Raw genomic sequence first — 18,754 nt, forward strand, 5'->3', positions numbered from 1 at the left:
GGACTGAGGAGGTTTGGTTTCAAATCCCACCATGCTCTCAGCTGCAAAGCTCATTGGGTGACCTATCTCTTAGCCTGACTTACTTCACAGGGTGGTTGTGAGGACAAAATGAGCAAAGGAGGAAAACTTTGAACTCGTTGGGAGAAGGCTAAAAAATAGCAATTACTGTTTTTGCCTTTCTCTCTCATAGAGAGTGCAGGTGGTCAAACGCTTATCAGTTTGGAAGCAGGACAGGGCCATCCATAAATAGGATAGTGGTGTCTGTATTCTTGTAGAGGATGGACCCCTCCCAGGTGTGCAGTAGTACAGACTTAAAAAGTAAAGACACACACCCCGCCGCCACTTCCAGCAGCCCATGGAGAAGTGAAGCACGCACAGTAGCCATGGAATCTTTGGATGTCAGTTGGAAAAGGATGGGCTTGAGTGGATGCATTTTTAGTTGTGGTTGTACGTTTTGCTTGTTGTACAGGAGGCTGGGAATTTAATTAGACTGCCTTATTTAAACTACATGGGTTAGGAAGAGCTTATTTTTATTTTTCGTGTAGTTGTCAACTACGTTATTTAAAAATGTAATTTTTTTTATTGGCTTGGTTTTTTTGCAGTTGATTTTTATTCGTAATGTTTTATTCATATGTTTAAAGCTGCCCTGGGCTCCTGCTGGGAGGAAGGGCGGGATATAAATCAAATAATAAATAAATAAAAGGATGCCCTGTTTAGGTGTTAATTGTGGTACTCTATAATGTGATGTTTTCCTGTTTTTTTTTTTTAAATTGATCTTTATTAATTAAATGTATATCCCGCACTTCCAGCTCATTTATTATTTAAGATATATTGTAAACCGCTTAGATTTTTTTTAAAAAAAGAAGTGGTATATAAACTGTTTTATGGGCACAATCCAAATTGAAGATCATTTGGAATTACTAAATTAGGATCTGGTGAATCTCCGGCTCAGCCTGTTGAACCCTGTCTTAGCCAGAGATATGCAAGCATAAATCTCTTATCTTGGCTTAGCAGAGGCAGGCATAAATCCCCCAAAAGGGGCGGTCTGGAGGTTTGGTGAGATTTATTATGCATCCTAATCCTGTTCAGCTCAGTCATGTGACCTGGCAACCCAGTGAATTTACAAATGCAAAAAGGGTGGTGCAACTCAAACTCTGTTTTAAAGGCTTGTTTTCTCTCTGTCAGGCTTGGGCTAGCTCAGCTGCAGTAGCCTTGCTCTTGAACAGGATTTGGATCTGGCCTACTTTATTGCTGCTTAACGTAAACTGGCGTAAATTACACTGGCTTCGTGTCATTAGGATTGCTCGGTTAATAATAATTTTAAAAATTGTTCTTACCTTGTAATGTGGATTTTGTTGCACAGTTTTGCCATTTCTGTGGGTTTCTGAGTAATGCAGAGTGCAGTGTATGAAATGAATTGGAAAAATTCCCTCCCAAATATTATTTGATCTGCCCCTACTGCAAAAAAAAGGAGAGGAGAAACAATTAAAGACATTTGTATTTCTCCAGGCAATTGGATTCTAAAGTGTTATTTGTACTGCTTTTGTACATAGTTTTATTACTGCTGTTTATGAAACTGAGGGTATCATACACATAATGAGATTCATTAGAAAAGACAATAATGCTGGGAAAAACAAGGGGATAGAAAAAGAGGAAGGCCAAACAAGAGATGGATTGATTCCCTAAAGGAAGCCACAGACCTGAGCTTACAAGATCTGAACAGGGTGGTGCATGACAGATGCTGTTGGAGGTCGCTGATTCATAGGGTCGCCATAAGTCGTAATCGACTTGGAGGCGACAACAAATCATATTTTATTTGTTGTTTTTTTGTTATGATTGTGGCATTTTGCTATCACTGTTGTAAGCCACTCTGTGCTCTGTTTTGGAGGAAGGGAGGGATATCAATCAATCAAAATAAATAGAACGGAAAAATTGTGTGCCCTGCTTGAGCCCCTGATGAGCTTAATAGTATCCTGGCTGGAACCCTGAACAAGCACTTCTGCTAGGGGGTGAGAATATACTGCAACATTTTGTTGCAGGTCCCAGTGGTGAAGTTTTTAAAAAGCCTACACATGTTTCACTTCATCCCATGTTCTCTTTGTGTTGTCTCTTATCCCTGTGTTTCCTTGTCTCTAGTTTCAGCAAACACACAAATGATAAAACAATTAAAACATCTACTACTAACATCTACTGAAAACAATTCCAAGACAGTTGCAGATTGGGAAAGATCTCCTTGGGAAAGATTTCCTTGACCTTATCCTTCTTGCTTATGTTAACCCCACAAAGCATCATGTAAACTGGTGGTGTTAAATAGCACTCTTTAAAGCAAGGCTGGGGGAACCATGTCCTTTGGGTGGAAGGGTGGGATTCAAATTTAATAAATGATAACTCCTCCTCTGATCATCCCTGATTCTCGCCCGTGCTGGCTGGGGTTGATGGCAGCTCTAGTCCAGAACAACTGGAGGGCACCAGGCAGGACTTACTCCAGCTGCAGACACACCATACATCTAAAGCACGTTTAAAGCATTCTGCCCCAAACATTCCTGGGAATTTTAGTTTCTTAAGGGCACTGTGGATTGTAGTTCTGTGAGGGGTAAACTACAGTTCCCAGGATTCTGGGGATGGAGGTGGGGAATGTTCTTCAGATGTGTGCTCTATGGTATGTATGCAGCCTCCGTCTTGCCATGGTTCTCCAGGCTCTTGGTAGGTGATGGCAAGACCCCTCTCTGCTTGAGAGCCTTCCATGTAACTGAAGATGCCAGGGATGGATTGTGGGACCTTTGGTGTGCAAAGCTTGTGCTCTTCCTCTGAGCTGCGGACCCTCTGTATATTGGCATGTAGTGTGTCTTGGGTGTGTATGTGTACAGAATCTCAGATCTGGAAAGTGTCCAGTAGATAATATCCAATTTAGCCATTATTTATTGTTAGAAATCATTAAGATTGCTATCATTATAACTCAACCACAAAATACTTTTGAACATGTTCAGTCTTTCACTTGCAACCATCCTGGGTGGCAGTGTCATTAAGAGTCTCACTGTGTGTGTGTGCTTTGTGTGTGTGTGTGTTTTAAAATATAACTGAGGCAGCTAAACCAGAAGGGAATCTGGGCTGCTTTGTTCAAAAGTCACACTAAATGTTTGTGGCACCTCTGGAGGGAAGATTTCCTGCCTCGGATCATTTTCTCTAGTCTTCAGCTTCCTGGGTTGGCTTTTGGCAGTGTGGCCTGCCTGCAATGGTTGGTGTGGGAGGGCCTGTGACTTGAGTGTTTACCAGATCCTGCCGGAAGCCCTGTGTTTTGATAGTTTGTTTACTGTGGCTTTTTCTGGGGATGTGCAGCTGAGAGATGGGTGTGTGTAAGCACCAGGATGACGTGGGCGTCCTTGTGTGCGTTGGATCCAGAGATTTACAAGTGATAGTATTGTCTCCTTTGAGAGGTTTACGTAAGGACTGCCACCTTGGAGAGGGGCGGGGGAAAGGATCATTATTACAACCTTTTGTATTTATGCTCTAAGGACTTTGGAAATAGGAAATGGCTTGTTCCCTCGACAAACTGAGCATGATGCCCCAGCTGGCAAGCGCTGATGTGGCGTTTTGGCATGGTCACAATGTACACTTTCACATCCCCCCCCCCCGTGCAAAACCCTCTTTCCGGGGCTGGGAGCAAGCTGCCTTGGGGTGGTTAGAGAGTCTGCTTGTTTGTTTACTCCGCCTTGTAAATCCACAAGTTACTAGCCTGCTACTAGGCTAGTAGCCTGCTGGCAGTGTCGCCCTGTGCTGGGAGGAAGACAGGGCCGTAGCTCAGTGGTGGAGCATTTGCCTTGGATGCAGAAGGTCCTAGGTTCAATCCCCAAGGGCATCTCCTGGTAGGGCTGGGAATGTCCCCCTGCCTGGAACTCTGGAGAGCTGCTGCCAGTCAGTGTAGACAATACTGAGGTAGATGGACCAATTGTCTGACTTGGTGGTATAAGGCAGCTAGCTGTGCTGCTGTGGTGTATGATTTTGAATTGTGTTTTTAGTGCTGCTTTTCTTTTTGACTTGTCACGTTTTCTTGTATTACAATCTGCATCCCATAGAATTAAGATTGTGAGGCAATTGAATGCCCTATAAGAGTTTAAAGCAATAAGAATACGATTCCAAATCAAGGTGAGTATTTCAGGCGGACCACCTGAATGGAACTCGTGGACCACTGGTGGTCCGTGGGCTACAGTTCAGGAACCCCTGGGCTTGTAAAAACTACAGTAGGGCTCCACTTTTCAGTGGCCCACTTTTGGGTGTTCCGCTAATACGGCGGCTTTCAATTAGAGTAAGGCCCCACTCATACGGAGCTTGTTTCGCTTTTACGGCGTTTTTTGGGTGTCAGGCACCATTTTATTGACGGAGTTTCGCTCTTCGGCGGGTTTTGCTTTTCGGCGGGGGTCTGGAACGTAACCTGCCGTATGAGTGGGGCCCTACTGTATTGCCGTCATTTGTGCTGCTGTTTGTAAAACGAATGCTGCTGATATGCTGCATATTATCTGGTCTTCTATTGTCTTAAAATAAAGGAATTCTGGAGCTAGGCATTAAAAGAAATAGAGGAAATTACAGGATCGTCGCTCTTGGGATATATGAAATATCATGTTATTACCGATGACATAGAAATGCTTATTAATTTAACTGCACAAGCATCCGTAACGGAAAGAACTTACACAGTGGAAGACTGGATAATTAGAATGTGGGGCATAGTAAACATGATCAAATGGACTAATTTAGTCAAAGTCAAAGAGGGCAGATAATTTTATGACCATTTTGTATACAAGTGGAGTGCATTTGTAATACTCTGATGTAAAAAAGTTCGGGAAAATGTAAATCCATGTATTTTGTGTATAATAGATTTTCCTTGAATAAATTACACAGAGATTTAGTACAGAATGAGGGACGAAAATATTGCAGTTATTGCGTTCCAATTCTATATGTGCTTTTATTATTGCTCTTCATTTTTTCTTTTCTCTTGAATATTGTATATTATGTATTATAGGAAAGAATGAAATTGAAGGGAAAAAATTAAAAAACACAAAACAATTGTCTGGTAAGAGGAGGGCTGGAATGATCTGTCCCTCCTGTGCCAAGCTATTTAATTTCTTTGATAGATGTGGAGGAGGTGATTGTCCATCCTTGGCATCTAGTACAGAAACCAAGTGGGCCAGTGGAGGAACCGAAGAACAGCCGGCTCAAAGCATAGGCCTATGGCCATAGCATCCTGAGCATGCCTAATCTTGTCTGTTCTTGGAGGCTAAGCAGTGATTAGTACTCGGATCAAACAATAAAATGGACTGTCTTCAAGTTGATCCCGACTTATGGCAACCCTATGAATAGGGTTTTCATGGTAAGCGGTGTTCAGAGGGGGTTCACCATTGCCTCCCTCTGAGGCTAGTCCTCCCCAGCTGTTGAGGGCCTGCTCAACTTGCCATAGCTGCACAAGCCAGGCCCTTCCTTGTCTGCAACTGCCAGCTGGGGGCAACTGGGCTCCTTGGGCCTATGCAGCTTGCCCACGGCTGCACAGGTGGCAGGGCACCTAACCCCTGAGCCACTCACTGTGGGGGTGATCTTTAGCTGGCCCTTGACACCCAGGAGACACAAGCGGGGATTTGAACTCACAGACTCTGGACTCCCAGCCAGGCTCTCCTCCCCACTGTGCTATACCAGCTGTTGTGCTATACCAGCTCAAAGCATAGGCCAATCTAGATGCCTCTGGAAGCCTGCAAGCAGGACCTGAGTGCAATATTGCTCTCGCAACTTATGGTTCCAGCATCTGGAATTCAGACGCGTACTGCCTCCGACCATGGAGGTAGAAGATAGACATCACACCTAGTAGCCATTGAGAGCCATATCCTCTGTGTTTTTGTCTCATTCTCCTTTAAAGCCCTCCATGCTGAGGGCCATCACTGCATCTTGTGGGGGCGAGTCCCGTAGGTTAACTGTTCAGTGTCTGAAGAAGTCCTTTCTTTTGTCCAGTCTTCCAACAAGAAGGAATGGAGCTCTTCTACCAGCCCTCTCACTGTCCTGCGTGGAATCTCTAGCCACCTGTGGTTTACCAGGAAAGAGCTGATAAATGCAAGGCTGTGTTTTGTTTTTTATTTTTAAATTTTATTTTATTAAATTTATACCCTGCCCTTCCACCCAGAGGGCCAGGGCGGCAAACAAAAACACTAAAAACACTCTAAAACATCTTAAAAACAAAATAGCTTGAAAAACATATTAAAACAAAACATCTTTTAAAAAACACCTTAAAAAGCAATTCCAGCACAGACGCAGACTGGGACAAGGTCTCTACTGAAAAGGCTTGTGTTTTGTGGTGTGCCTGAGTGCTTGCGATAGTGGACAGATGGACCTAGATTTGGCTTCAGACCCCACCTCTAGCTATAAATTCACCGGATGGCCTTGACCAAGTCAGTTAGCTCTGTTTCCTTTATTGATGCAGAACGACAACAGTAATAGTGGCCTACCTCACAGGGAGGTGATGTGTGAGGACTATATGAAAGAGTAACCTGGTGATGAAGCTTGTATGATGTGAGAGCCTACTGTGTAAATGCTTATTTATAAGGAAAAGAAACGGCAATGAAGCACCCCTCTGTCATGCCTAGACTCACTCTGGCTGCCAGCTATTGTTATGGCCAGTAGAGGGAGGGGGGAGGAGAGGGAGCCCTCCATTGTGCTTACATCCCGCTCTGTGACCTCCTGAATTACTGCCTGTCATGGAGATGTTGAAGGGCTTTGGAGAACAGAGAGTCAAGACAGTCTAACCCGGGCCACAGTCACACCATATGTTTAAAGCACTATGATAAACAGTCATGGATTTCCCCCAAAGAATCCTGGGAACTGTAGGATTTATCCTGAGACTGTGGACGGAGTTGCTTACAAAGATTTGATAGCTTTCCTCTTGGCTGCTCCCCAGCTGGAAATAGCCACGCACTAGCGATGCAACACTCCTTTCTCAGTGCAAGGGGCCCTCCATGGCAGTTTGTAAATGTAATTTCAGTGTATTTATGCTTAGAAGCTAAAGTTTCTGTTTCCTTTATTTTCCCCCTCTCCGTCTGACCATAGATCCTGAGCCCAGTTGAGACTTGAATGGAAAAGCAAGGCAGTCCTCCATGACGGCCATCACCTTGCTGTTCCAAGGCTACACTCGGGAATCTGATTGGGCAGGTTTGGCGGAGGATTTTGCAGGAAGAGGGGTTGCCGCACTGGCTGCTGCCCTTTCCGTTTCCCCTTTCGGCCCGCCCAATTAAAACTAACATAATAGCTCAGATCAATTAGCATCTGCCTAGAGCTTCTCATTTCTGGCGAGCCTCCCTACCTCTAATATTATTATTCACTAATAGGCAAAAAAACCCTTGCGGTTTAAGAACGTACAGTACAGTGTGGTGCAGTGGTTAGAGTGTTGGACTACGACCTGGGAGACCCGGGTTCGAATCCTCACACAGCCATGAAGCTCACTGGGTGACCTTGGGCCAGTCACTGCCTCTCAGCCTCATGAAAACCCTATTCATAGGGTCGCCATAAGTTGGGATCGACTTGAAGGCAGTCCATTTCCATAGCCCACAGATATTTCTATCAAACTTTAAAAAGCAGGGAAGTTGGGCAGCTATAGTGAATGCCCCAGGGGAGCAGGAGACCTGACCTCCTCTTTGAGATATTGTACTGCCCTACAAATTTGTCAAAATGCAAACCCAGTTTGGTTTGGTCTTTCACAGACCAATCCACTGCCTGTGGAGCTTGGAAGAATTTGGTAACATGTGCCTCTGAGCTGCAAAAGGAACTTCTCCCTCGCCCAGTAGATACTTTGGGGGGGGGGTGAATGGGATTGTTTCTTTTGTCAGCAGGACTTAAATCCTGTTCCTGGAAACAGGCATGCACAGCTAACGCAAGCAGACTCTTTTCCCCCTAAACATCAGCTGAGTGAGGGGAGAAGCCCCAGGTTTCCCTCTCCTAGCCTGTGCTTGGGGGGGGGGGAATGGAGCTGCAGCCAACATGGAATTGAACCGTACACTCCCACCCATTAGCTGACATCTCAAGTGACACCAGCTGATTGACAGGTGGGTGTGGTTTGGGGGAAATGGCCTTGTGGGCCAAAATGGTGGGCCAAGATTGGGCCACGGGCCAGAGGTTTTCCGCCACTGTGTTACGTACATGCTGGCACAGTCAGATGGGCAACGACCCCTCTTGTTGTTCCATGGAAGCCTCTGGTTAGATCTAATAGGCACATGCATGTGTATACATGTTCTCTCTCCCCCCCCCCCACTATTGCTCTGGTGTGAACTGCATTCTAAATTGTGTCACAGATTTTTTGTGTTGTAAATGAAAAATGGTGTGTTTTTTTCTTAAAAAATTAAATCACAAGGAAAATATGGAGTTCCAAGGCCCATCTTTTCCTCCGGTAATCAAGGGAGAATCGGTGGGCTAACAAAGGTGTTTAATAGGGCTGTGGAGTCAGTACGCCAAACCTTCGATTCCGACTCCTCTATTTTTCTACTGTCCGACTCCGACTCCTCTATTTTTCTACTGTCTGACTCCGACTCCACCCAAAATTGCTTCTTGTCAATCAAAATTTATTTGGAAGTCGGAGTCGGTACATTTCTACTGACTCCGACTCCTCCCAAGATTGCTCCCGACTCCCCGACTCCACAGCCCTGGTGTTTAATCCACATCTGCCCCGGTTCTCCCTTATAAATGCCTCCTCCAAGCAGTTTCGCTCCTTCTTCTCCCCAGCTGGGCCCCAGAACTGACAGTCAGCATAGCTGAGTTGGATCATTTACAGGGAAGAGTCAGTGAGTGCGGAGAAGATTTAAGTCTCCCTTTCCTTGACCTGGTGCCCTTCAGAAGTTGTTAGGCTGCAATTCCCCTCGTCCCTGACAGCTGGCCATGCTGGCTGGGGGCCGATGGGAGTCCACCAGCCTTTGGAGGATACTGGGTTGGGGGAGGAGGGTTCAGCTCCCCTTTGTTTGTCGGTTCTCCATTTGCAAACGCTCCTAGGTTTTGTATGATCTCTGCTTTTGGGAAGAGGTTGCGGTTTTCTCCTCAGTCTGCAAATCCTAGCTTTAGGCTGGGCTCGCATGGGAGGAGATGAGGACTCCTTGGGTTTCAGCTTTCCTCTTTGATTTCAGAAACTGTTTGGACAGGAGGCAGCTGTCCCCCATATGTCCCCCCACCCCAATACCTGAGAACATACAAAGAGCCCTCCTGGATCAGGCCAGTGGCCCCTCTAGTCCAGCAACCTGTTCTCACGGTGGCCAGCTGGATGCCTGTGGGAGGCCTGCAAGCAGGACCGGAGCACAAGAGCACTTTCCCCTCCCACGGTTTCTAGCAACTGTTATTCACAGGCATTTACTGCTAGTAGCCATTGATAGCCGCCTCCTCCGTGAATTTGTCTAATCCTCTTTTAAAGCCATCCAAGCTAGCGGCCATCGCTGCCTCTTGTGGGAGCAAATTCCATAGATTTTTTCGTCTGTCCTGAATCTTCCAACGTGCAGCTTCATTGGATGTCCATATGAGTTTTAATGTTATGCAAGAGGGAGGAAAACTTTTCTCTACCCACTTTCTCCACGCCATCTTATACACTTCTACCATGTCACCTCTTGCTCGCCTTTTCTCCAAGCTAAAAAGCCCCAAATGTTGCAACTTTGCCTCACAGGGGAGTTGCTCCATCCCCTTGATCGTTTTGGTGGCGGTTTTCTCAGCACGGTGAGCTGGTTTCGGGCCATGCCGTGAGCCAAATCCTCAAGCTTGCGCTGCTTTGCTTCCCTGGGTCCAGAGCTGGCAGATTAAGAAGAGCTCTGCTGGATCAGGCCACAGGCCCATCATAGTCCAGCATCCTGTTCTGACAGCGACCAACCAGGTTTGGCATCTGAGAAGCCTGCAAGCCAAGACCTGAGGACGACAGTAGTCTCTCCAGTTGCGATTCCCAGCGACTGGTATTCAGAGGCGTACTACTGTCTCCATCGGTGCAAGGAGAAAATAGCATTTGTGGCTAGTAGTCTGAGCTACTGCAAAGGGACATTGAGTTACCTCAGAGAGCTGGTGAGGCACACCGGCTATGTGAACAAGCTGCAGGCCGGAAAGTTACCAGTTCAAATCTCGCCACCGCCCCAAGCTTGCTTCCTCTCCACCACACACATGCAATATAGGGGTGATGATTCCAACCTCCTCCCTTACAGGGTTGGTGTCAGGCAGGTGTGGGGAGCCTTTTTCAGCCTGAGGGCCGCATTCCTTTCTAGGCAGATTTCCGGGGGCCATATGCCAGTGGTGGGTGGAGCCAGGTGCAAATGTGGGTGGGGCAGCTAATGATAATTTCACCTTCTGAACCTCAGGCTTGTTTCTACATGCACTGACACCCCCCTCTCTCAGGCAAGCGAGAAGAATCCCAGGAGTTCAAGGACACATTTCAACTAGGCAAAAACGCTCAGGCATGTAGTTGGGGAGAGTCCCAAGGACCAGATCGGGGGGCCTACAGGGCTACATTTGGCCCCCCGGTCTGAGGTTCTTCATCCATGTCGTAAAGAGTACAGCAATATAATATGCATGTGATGGAGGAGGAGTCCATTCATCCTGCATTTATAAGCAGCCCTGCAGAATTTGCATCTCTTGGATTAATACACAGATTGGAATGCAATTATCCTTTGGATTTGAATTTAACAGAATTTTGATCACAGTGCTCGTTTTTGTTTTTAAAAGTACCAGAATGCATCTCCTCTCCTCGACCAATATTTTAAGATAAAATAGGTTTAGAAGTGCATATATTGAGATAAGATAGGAATGTAAATATGCATTTTTGTGCAGATTTTTTTTAAAAAAACCACAGCTTAATGCTAAAATGGGACTGAACAGGTTTATGAATGAACACACATGAAATTGACAGATCTGTCTATCCCTAATGCATTTGAACACTTCAAAGGGCTGTATAAATGCCAAGTAATTGTTGTGTTAAATCACTTTTCTTCTCATTTCCATTTATTAATGAGGACCGTCAACCAGTTTAAAGAAATTGTAGTTGATTGCTCATCTACCTCCTCACAGCTTAATTTTTCAATAAATTCACGTGTCGCCAAAAGTTCAACATGAGCTGCCTTTTTTGGATTCCAAGGGAATGATAAGATAACTTGGAGGTGAATTTTAAACAGCATCTGCTGCTTGTTAAAAGGAAAAACCATCGTGAATATCCCCCCCCCCCCGCAGTGCCTGTTTTTGCAAGGAGCTGATCTTTTAGCAAGGCAGCATCTGTGCTTTGGAATTCCCTTCCTGTTGATGTTAGGCAGGCACCCTCATTAGCTAATTTTAGGCCAGTGGTTCCCAAACCTTCCCCCCATAGACCACTTGAAAATTGCTGAGGAACTAGCTTATTGCTATAGGGCGGTCTAAAAATGTAATAAAATAAATAAAAATAAATAAATAAATAAATCTTAGCAAACCACTTAATGATTTTTCTGCCTGTTGTTGCAATTGTAGTGCACGGTGCCAGATAGTGTATGATTTTTAAATGTATTCTTACGGCTTTTTATGTTGTATATATTGTTATCTTACTACAATTGAATGCAAATTATAATACAATAAAATACAATACGAGAAATAAAAGAAGCAATAAAAATACAATTAAAAATCAACACAAATGTTTACTGCAATGGATGCCACAAATCCAGAGGCCCACTGTGGACCATCTGAGCAAAGCTCATGGACCACTTGGTGGTCTGCAGACCAGAGTTTGGGAATCCCTGTTTTAGACATCTGCTCAAGACTTTTTTGTATTTCACTAAGCCTCTGTAGACACATAATTTAGTCTCCTATATTCATGTGGAAAGGTTTACTGGTTCTTATCTGTGTCCTTCTGTGTTCTTAATGATAACTCTTCTATGTATATTTGACCTGATGGGTTTTAACAGGGCTGTGGAGTCGGTACATCAAACCTTCGACTCCGACTACTCTATTTTTCTACTGCCCGACTCCTTCATAAATGGCAAATGTGTATTATTTATTTATTTATTTATTTTATTTATATCCCGCCCTTCCTCCCAACAGGAGCCCAGGGCAGCAAACAGAAATGCTAAAAACACTTTAAGACATCATAAAAAGACCTTAAAATACATTAAAACAAAAAAATTAAATTATTGATTTTATTTTGAAGTCGGAGTTGGTACATTTCTTCCAACTCCACCCAAAATTGCTTCCGACTCCACAGCCCTGGGTTTTAACTGTGTTTTATCTACAGTTTGATTATGCACACCACTTTTTTAGAGAGTTCTTAGATTAAGCAGTTAACTCTTTCAAAATTAAACAAACAAATAAAACAGGTAGACCAGTGGCTCCCATACTGTGATCTGTGTGAAGCATCAGTGGTCCGTGAGCTTCATTCAGTTGGTCCACGGTGCGTCTGTGGATTAGCACATCCATTATTAAATATTCATATTGATTTTTTAATTGTACTTTTAATTCCTACACTGTATATTATTGAATTAGAATTAGAATTCCATAGAATTTAATAAAATGCAAGATCTAAATGAAGCCATTAAAAATACATTTAAAAGTCATCAGCATCTAGCATAGCACATTACAGTTGCTTACATAAACCCGTTGCAGCTCTACCGTAAGCCACTTCTTCAAGTAGGCCGCCGGGCAGGAAGTGATAAGTTGGAAATCTCACCATCTCTGGAACAAAGCAGGAATCTTGTTTCCGACATTCCATCGAAATGTAGTGTGTAGTTTTTAAAACTCCACAAACCCTTCCCTCTTGGCTACTGGGATCCTCTTGGGGCAAGTTTCCAGTCAGGTTGCACAAGAGAAATGACACTGAACTCTTTGTGTTCGCCTTCTGCCCTTGTCTGACAGGTTTGTTTCGGGATGATGTTTCTGCTGGGGCCAGAGGCTGAGTTTGGAGGCAGAGCCTTTTCTTTACTGCCTGGTCCTGCCCAAAACCTGCTTTTCTTCCTCCTGATGGTCTTTTTGCAACAGAGCTTTCTTTCTGTCTTTGACCGGTTGGATCCCTGGTCATTTCTCTTATGCTGTTAGGCCATATTTGCAGGTATCTTCCCCCCACCCACCCCATCCTGGATGTGTGAGTGAGGGGAGTAACAGTTCCTTCTGGGTCATAGCTAGCCACTTTGCCTAAGCCACACAACGTCATCCAGGTATGTGGGGGGTGAGCTTGAGCTGCTTTTTTTAAAAAACTTGTTGTTTGGCTGGTGAATTCTGTGCGTGTGTGCCCGTGCATATTTTTCTGCAAGATTTGCTTAGGATATATCTAAGCACTTAAAAAAAAAAGATTGGTTTATCTAATCTCTGGAATAAGTCATTGGTGCAAATGGCCTCTAATCACGTTAAGGCGTCTGTGCTCAAAATGGCAAACAGATACAATTGCTTCTGTAAGGCTGTCTTGAATATGCATGCAACCACTATACCTTTTTGCTGAAAAAGCTGTTCAGATTACGGCACATATGTGGTGGTTCTGTCCACAGTTCTGGAACTAAGTTTTTGACAAAATTCAACAGATTATATATAACAGCCCGTGGACAGGCTCCCACAATTGGCCCCGGAACCTTTTTTTAGATCAGAATGGATGTACAGAGTGAACTCTCGTGGGCCATTTATTAATGGCTGCTTGTCAAACATTGGCAAAACACCGGAAAGACTTAAAAGGGGCAGTGCTGGAGTACTGGCACAATAAAGTTTGGTACTTGGCATTCATGGAAAAGTTAACACAAAAAGAGTACTGAAGGATATATCACGCCTTTAAGGTGTGGTATGATTTTATTATTTTTGTGAACAAAGACGAGCATAACATCATCCTGTTATGCCAGGGATCTGGAATGCATAATAATTCCAGATATTTTATTATTTACTATATATTGAGCCTTTCACTTCTAGAATGCAATTGTCAACCCCTTCCCTTGTATCATTTTTCAATCTTAAGTTTTCTTACTCCCTTTTTTCTCTTTATCATGTATCCGTATACATTTAACCAGATTGCAGGCTTCGGTTGAACACTGTACAGCAACAGAAATGGCACCAAATTCAGAAAGTACTGAATTCAAACTTGGAGGGCACTCCTATTTTCTTTTTTAATTCAAGCTGTGGCACACTCTTAGTGCGCTCCTGATTTTTTTCCTTTGCGCCCGCAGCAAGTATACTTCAGGTGACTGACAGGTGGGTGGTAATGCTGTTGAGAAGAGGCCTCTTGGTCTGCTTTTAAGCATTTTATGCTGGTCTTCCCCGCTCGGTGTGTTCAAGGAGGTGCTTGGTTTTGCTTTCTGAGGGATGGAGTGTGTGCCATAAAGGACTAAGCAAGAATAATTCTTGGCAGTGTTAGAAAACTACAGGTCGTGTGGAAGCAGTGAGTCTTAAACCAGTTTCAGATAGATACAGGTTACAGACCTATACATGGACATAACTCCCACTGAAATTTGTTGTTGTTACGTGCCTTCAAGTCGACTACGACTTATGGCAACCCTATGAATCAGTGACCTCCAAGAGCATCTGTCATGAACCACCCTGTTCAGATCTTGTAAGCTCAGGTCTGTGGCTTCCTTTATGGAATCAATCCATCTCTTGTTTGGCCTTCCTTTTTTTCTACTCCCTTCTGTTTTTCCCAGCAGTTGATGGGACTTATTTCCAAGTAATTTCCAAGTAATACATGCCTAGGTTTGTACTGTCTAAAGTTGTGGTGTCAGCATGCCCACACGTGTATTGCCTCTGAATACGGACGCTCTATTTTTTATTTGGCTACAGCTAAACTTCAGGTTGCGCCTGTCGATCTGGTGAAAGCTAAAGCCCTCTTAGTGGCATAATGCCATTATGTGGAGAGAACAGATACATAAGAAGTATTCTTGCTCGTAGCAGTTGGGCTCAAGCTTGCATTGCGGACAAGTCAGCAGAGCCAGCCCTACCATTAGGCAGAGAGAGGTAATTGCCTCAGGCGGCAGCTGCTGTGGGCCGACTGTGATCCTCTGGCGGTTCCCCCTCCATTGGAAGACGGAGCTGTGTGTGATTCATGGCCTATCATAGAAGCATAGGGGGCTATATTGAATCAGACCCTTGGTCCATCTAGCTCAGTGTTGTCAACACTGACTGGCAGGGGGACATTCCCTGCTCTACCTAGAGATGCTGGGGATTGAACTTGGGACCGTGTGCATGCAAAGCAGACACTCCAATGGTGAGCTCCAGCCCTTCCCTGTGCATAACCACCCCGCTGTTGTCAGATGCGTTGGGGAGATGCTATCCCATTGCTAGATTCCGCTGCCAGTCCAATGAGCTTTTGTAGGTGACATGGAGAGGAGATGCCAGCTCATGATTTTGCCTCAGGCAGCAAAATCCCTTGGGCTGGTCCTGCAAAGCGTTATCTGGATATAGAAAGTCTGAAAAGCTACCCTTTCAGATCATTGTGGATATCTTAAGAATGGAAGTTTCACAGAGAAGAAAACTACAAAATAAAATCTTGAAAGTTAATAGACAGTAGGGGAAAGTGAGGGAGGGGGGTGATAGGGGTTGGGGAAAGGAAGGGAAAGGGAGTTAGTAGGTTTTTTGTATTATTTTGTAACTAAACATATGTTAATGCAAAATGGAAATAAAAAATAAACAAAAAGAAAGAAACTTTGAAAAACGCAGCCCCAGCTTCTCTGGGAGGGGAGTGGGTTGAAGTAACTCTCTGCCGTTAGAACTGCGGCAGGTGGGCACAAGGGATGGAGGCTTTTCTGCTGTGGCCCCAGGATTATGGAACGGCCTGACTCCCCTCTGCCTGCCTTTCACTGGGCAGTAAAAGTTGTGATTCTTCATGTGAGCTCCTCTTTAGGAAAAGGACCTTGGCCTGGTTTTCCATGCAGAAAGCCAAAAAAAAGGGGGGGGGGAGACAGATTTGCATAACATTTGTATGTACGTCTCAGACTAAAATTTAGAGGAAAATAGGATCATTTTAATAAGAAATGACAGGATGTCTCACTATGGTGGGGGAAGTCTGTGGCCAGGCGATCTGTGTGCCTGCTCAGGCTGCGAAGTACAGATGGGCAGCTTCAAATCTGACGTTTATACAATACAAATCTGATTTTTTGTTTAGATCCTGAAAGAGAAAGGCATCCAATATATTTATTGTTATGTGCCTTCAAGTCGACTACGACTTATGGTGACCCTATGAATCAGTGACCTCCAATAGCATCTGTCATGAACCACCCTGTTCAGATCTTGTAAGTTCAGGTCTCTGGCTTCCTTTATGGAATCAATCCATCTCTTGTTTGGCCTTCCTCTTTTTCTGCTCCCTTCTGTTTTTCCCAGCATTAATTGTCTTTTCTAGTGAATTCGGTCTTCTCGTTATGTGTCCAAAGTATGATAACCTCAGTTTCATCATTTTAGCTTCTAGTGATAGTTCTGGTTTAATTTGTTCTAACACCCAATTATTTGCCTTTTTCGCAGTCCATGGTATCCGCAAAGCTCTCCTCCAACACCACATTTCAAATGAGTTGATTTTTCTCTTACCCACTTTTTTCAATGTCCAACTTTCACTTCCATACATAGAGATCAGGAATACCATGGTCTGAATGATCCTGACTTTAGTGTTCATTAGCCCTTCATTAGAGGACTGTCCTCTGTAAAGTAGGACACATGACCATTCTGAACTCTCCCAAGGCCACGCCCCTCTCTGGCCCTGTTTGCACCTTCCTTGAGTGTTTCTGCCTGGCTGGAATGAACTCTGATCATATCTCTTGCTTGACTGGACTGAGGATGGAGAGGCATCACATTTAAAAACATTAATGTAACCACTTATCCCATAAAAGCAAACCCCACAAGAGCCACAGCAAGCATTGGCAGTAGACCAGCAATAATGTGGTAGTACTGGGGAAGCATCATAGAAGAACGAATAAAACAGAATGATATGTGGACAGTCCACCATAAATCCACCCCTAATGAACTATTATTGTGTCAAGACCATGTTGCAGAATACACCTGCCCCCCCGGGAAAGTCTTTCTTGAGGGGCCCCTACTACCTCTGGTCCTGGAGGTACCATACAATTATCGGGACAAGCATCCATTGATCTTTGTCTAACCCAGGGGTCCGTAACCTGTGCTCCATGGGTGGGCTTCAGAGGGTCCATGAACTGAATGCTCAAAAAATCAATTTCCATTACAATAAAATATTGTGTTTATTTATTTAGGGGGGTCCATAGGTTTCATCAGATTCTCAAAGGGGTCCATGACTCAAAAAGATTCAGAACCAATCCCTCGTGTAAGCCGTCACCACATCTTGCCGTAGCAAAATCCGTAGCTTAACTACATATCCTGTGCTATCGCTATATTAATCTCTTTCTGCCTGCTTAGAGAGTCCTGCGACAGGAAATGCTTGCACTTCTGGAAATGGATTGAATGCATATGGATTGTGCATGAATTGAATTGTATAATTCCCCACCCTAATTCCCTGTTTTGAATTGAATTGTTGTTAGGGATGTTTTTATTTTGCTGTTGTCATTATTGTAGCACCTTTATTTTTGTTTGTGTTTTGATATTGTATTAGCTTCTTCAGGCTTCCAGCTGAAAAATGAGAGAAGCAGGGTACAAATATGAGATAACTCTTGTTCCACCCTAACTTGAGGAACTCTTGTTCCAAGGAGAAAGTGTGTGTGTGTAGGGGGCAGAACAAAGGAACGTAGGGAGAACTGGGCAGCTTGCCACAACACAGTTGGGCTGCTTGCTAGGAGCCTGGTTGGAGGAATACTTTGGAAGCAACACGTCTAGGAATCCAAACTTCACAGCTCCTGGGTGGCTGGCCAGCCAGCCCACTCTCCTGCCTGCCAGCAGCCTTGGGCTTTTCCCTCGGTCATACCAAAGAGAACACGGCACCCATGTGCACCGGTGTCTTGCACTACCTCTTTTGTTACTCTCTGCACATGACGTTAGCACGATGGCCTTGACTGCCCAGGCCTACATGTATGTTACAGTTGCCCAATGGAAGAGCATAGAGAGGTAGGTGTGTGTCTGTGTCTGTCTGTCTTTGTCTTTAAAACTAAGCTAGGCTAGAAATTTCAGTAGTATAATTTCTGGAGAAATAAGCCTGGTGAAATCTCAGCAGCTGTATGTGTACTGCTTTGGGGATCTGCGTAAAAGTGGTTCACTCCTTGTTGCACTAGAATGGAATTATGCAAAAGTATGCAAATTAAGGAACCTGTTGTAATTACTTACCTGAGAAGATCTCTTGGGTGCAGATTTCAGGCTGTCTCGAAGTAGCGTTTTGATGGTTTGGTAGCTGAACATGCCCAACTGCAGTCTAACCCCAAGCCACAAAAAAGTGTTCCTATAGGTCCTGTCTAACCCAGCGTGGCTAAACAAACGGTGCCTTCGAGCCAGAGTTTGCCTGCCTGTACACAGAGGATCAAATGGGAAGGACCATGTACACCCATTTGATCCTCTGGGATAAAGATCTAACAATAATAAAATCAGCTGTGATGTGGTTTTCCAGGAAAATTTTGAATTGGGAAACTTTCTAGATTATTCCATCTCTTGAGCCCCTGGGCTGCTCTGGAATAAATTGAGATCCATATTTTATTGACTCTGTGTTTGTGTGTATATATTGTGTTATTACAGTTGACTGCCTCAAGCAACATTTTTGCAGAAAGGCAAGAACAAATGTCAACAATGTTAACAATAAATAAATATAAACAAAACTAAAAATAGTGTACTATGTGAATGTTTACATGCAGTGTAAATATCTGAAACGTCGTTTCTCTGATAGCCAAAAGTAGTTTTCGTGGGT

The 18,754-nt window shown here is 44.2% G+C and overlaps 1 protein-coding gene across 3 annotated transcripts in view; it reads left to right on the forward strand.

The window, feature by feature from the left end:
- Window positions 1–18,754, forward strand: part of AGPAT1 (1-acylglycerol-3-phosphate O-acyltransferase 1) — a 49,217-nt gene that overhangs the window by 10,755 nt on the left and 19,708 nt on the right. Inside the window, exon 2 of one of the 3 annotated variants that reach the window (XM_061619730.1) lies at window positions 17,519–17,967. The exons of the other annotated variants lie outside the window; for them this stretch is intronic. The gene's annotated coding sequence lies outside the window, so the exon portion shown is untranslated. The remainder of the gene's footprint in view (window positions 1–17,518; window positions 17,968–18,754) is intronic. 3 annotated transcript variants of the gene reach the window in all.

This window comes from Rhineura floridana, chromosome 3 (genome assembly GCF_030035675.1).
Source record: "Rhineura floridana isolate rRhiFlo1 chromosome 3, rRhiFlo1.hap2, whole genome shotgun sequence".
In the NCBI taxonomy this organism is placed as follows: domain Eukaryota; kingdom Metazoa; phylum Chordata; class Lepidosauria; order Squamata; family Rhineuridae; genus Rhineura; species Rhineura floridana.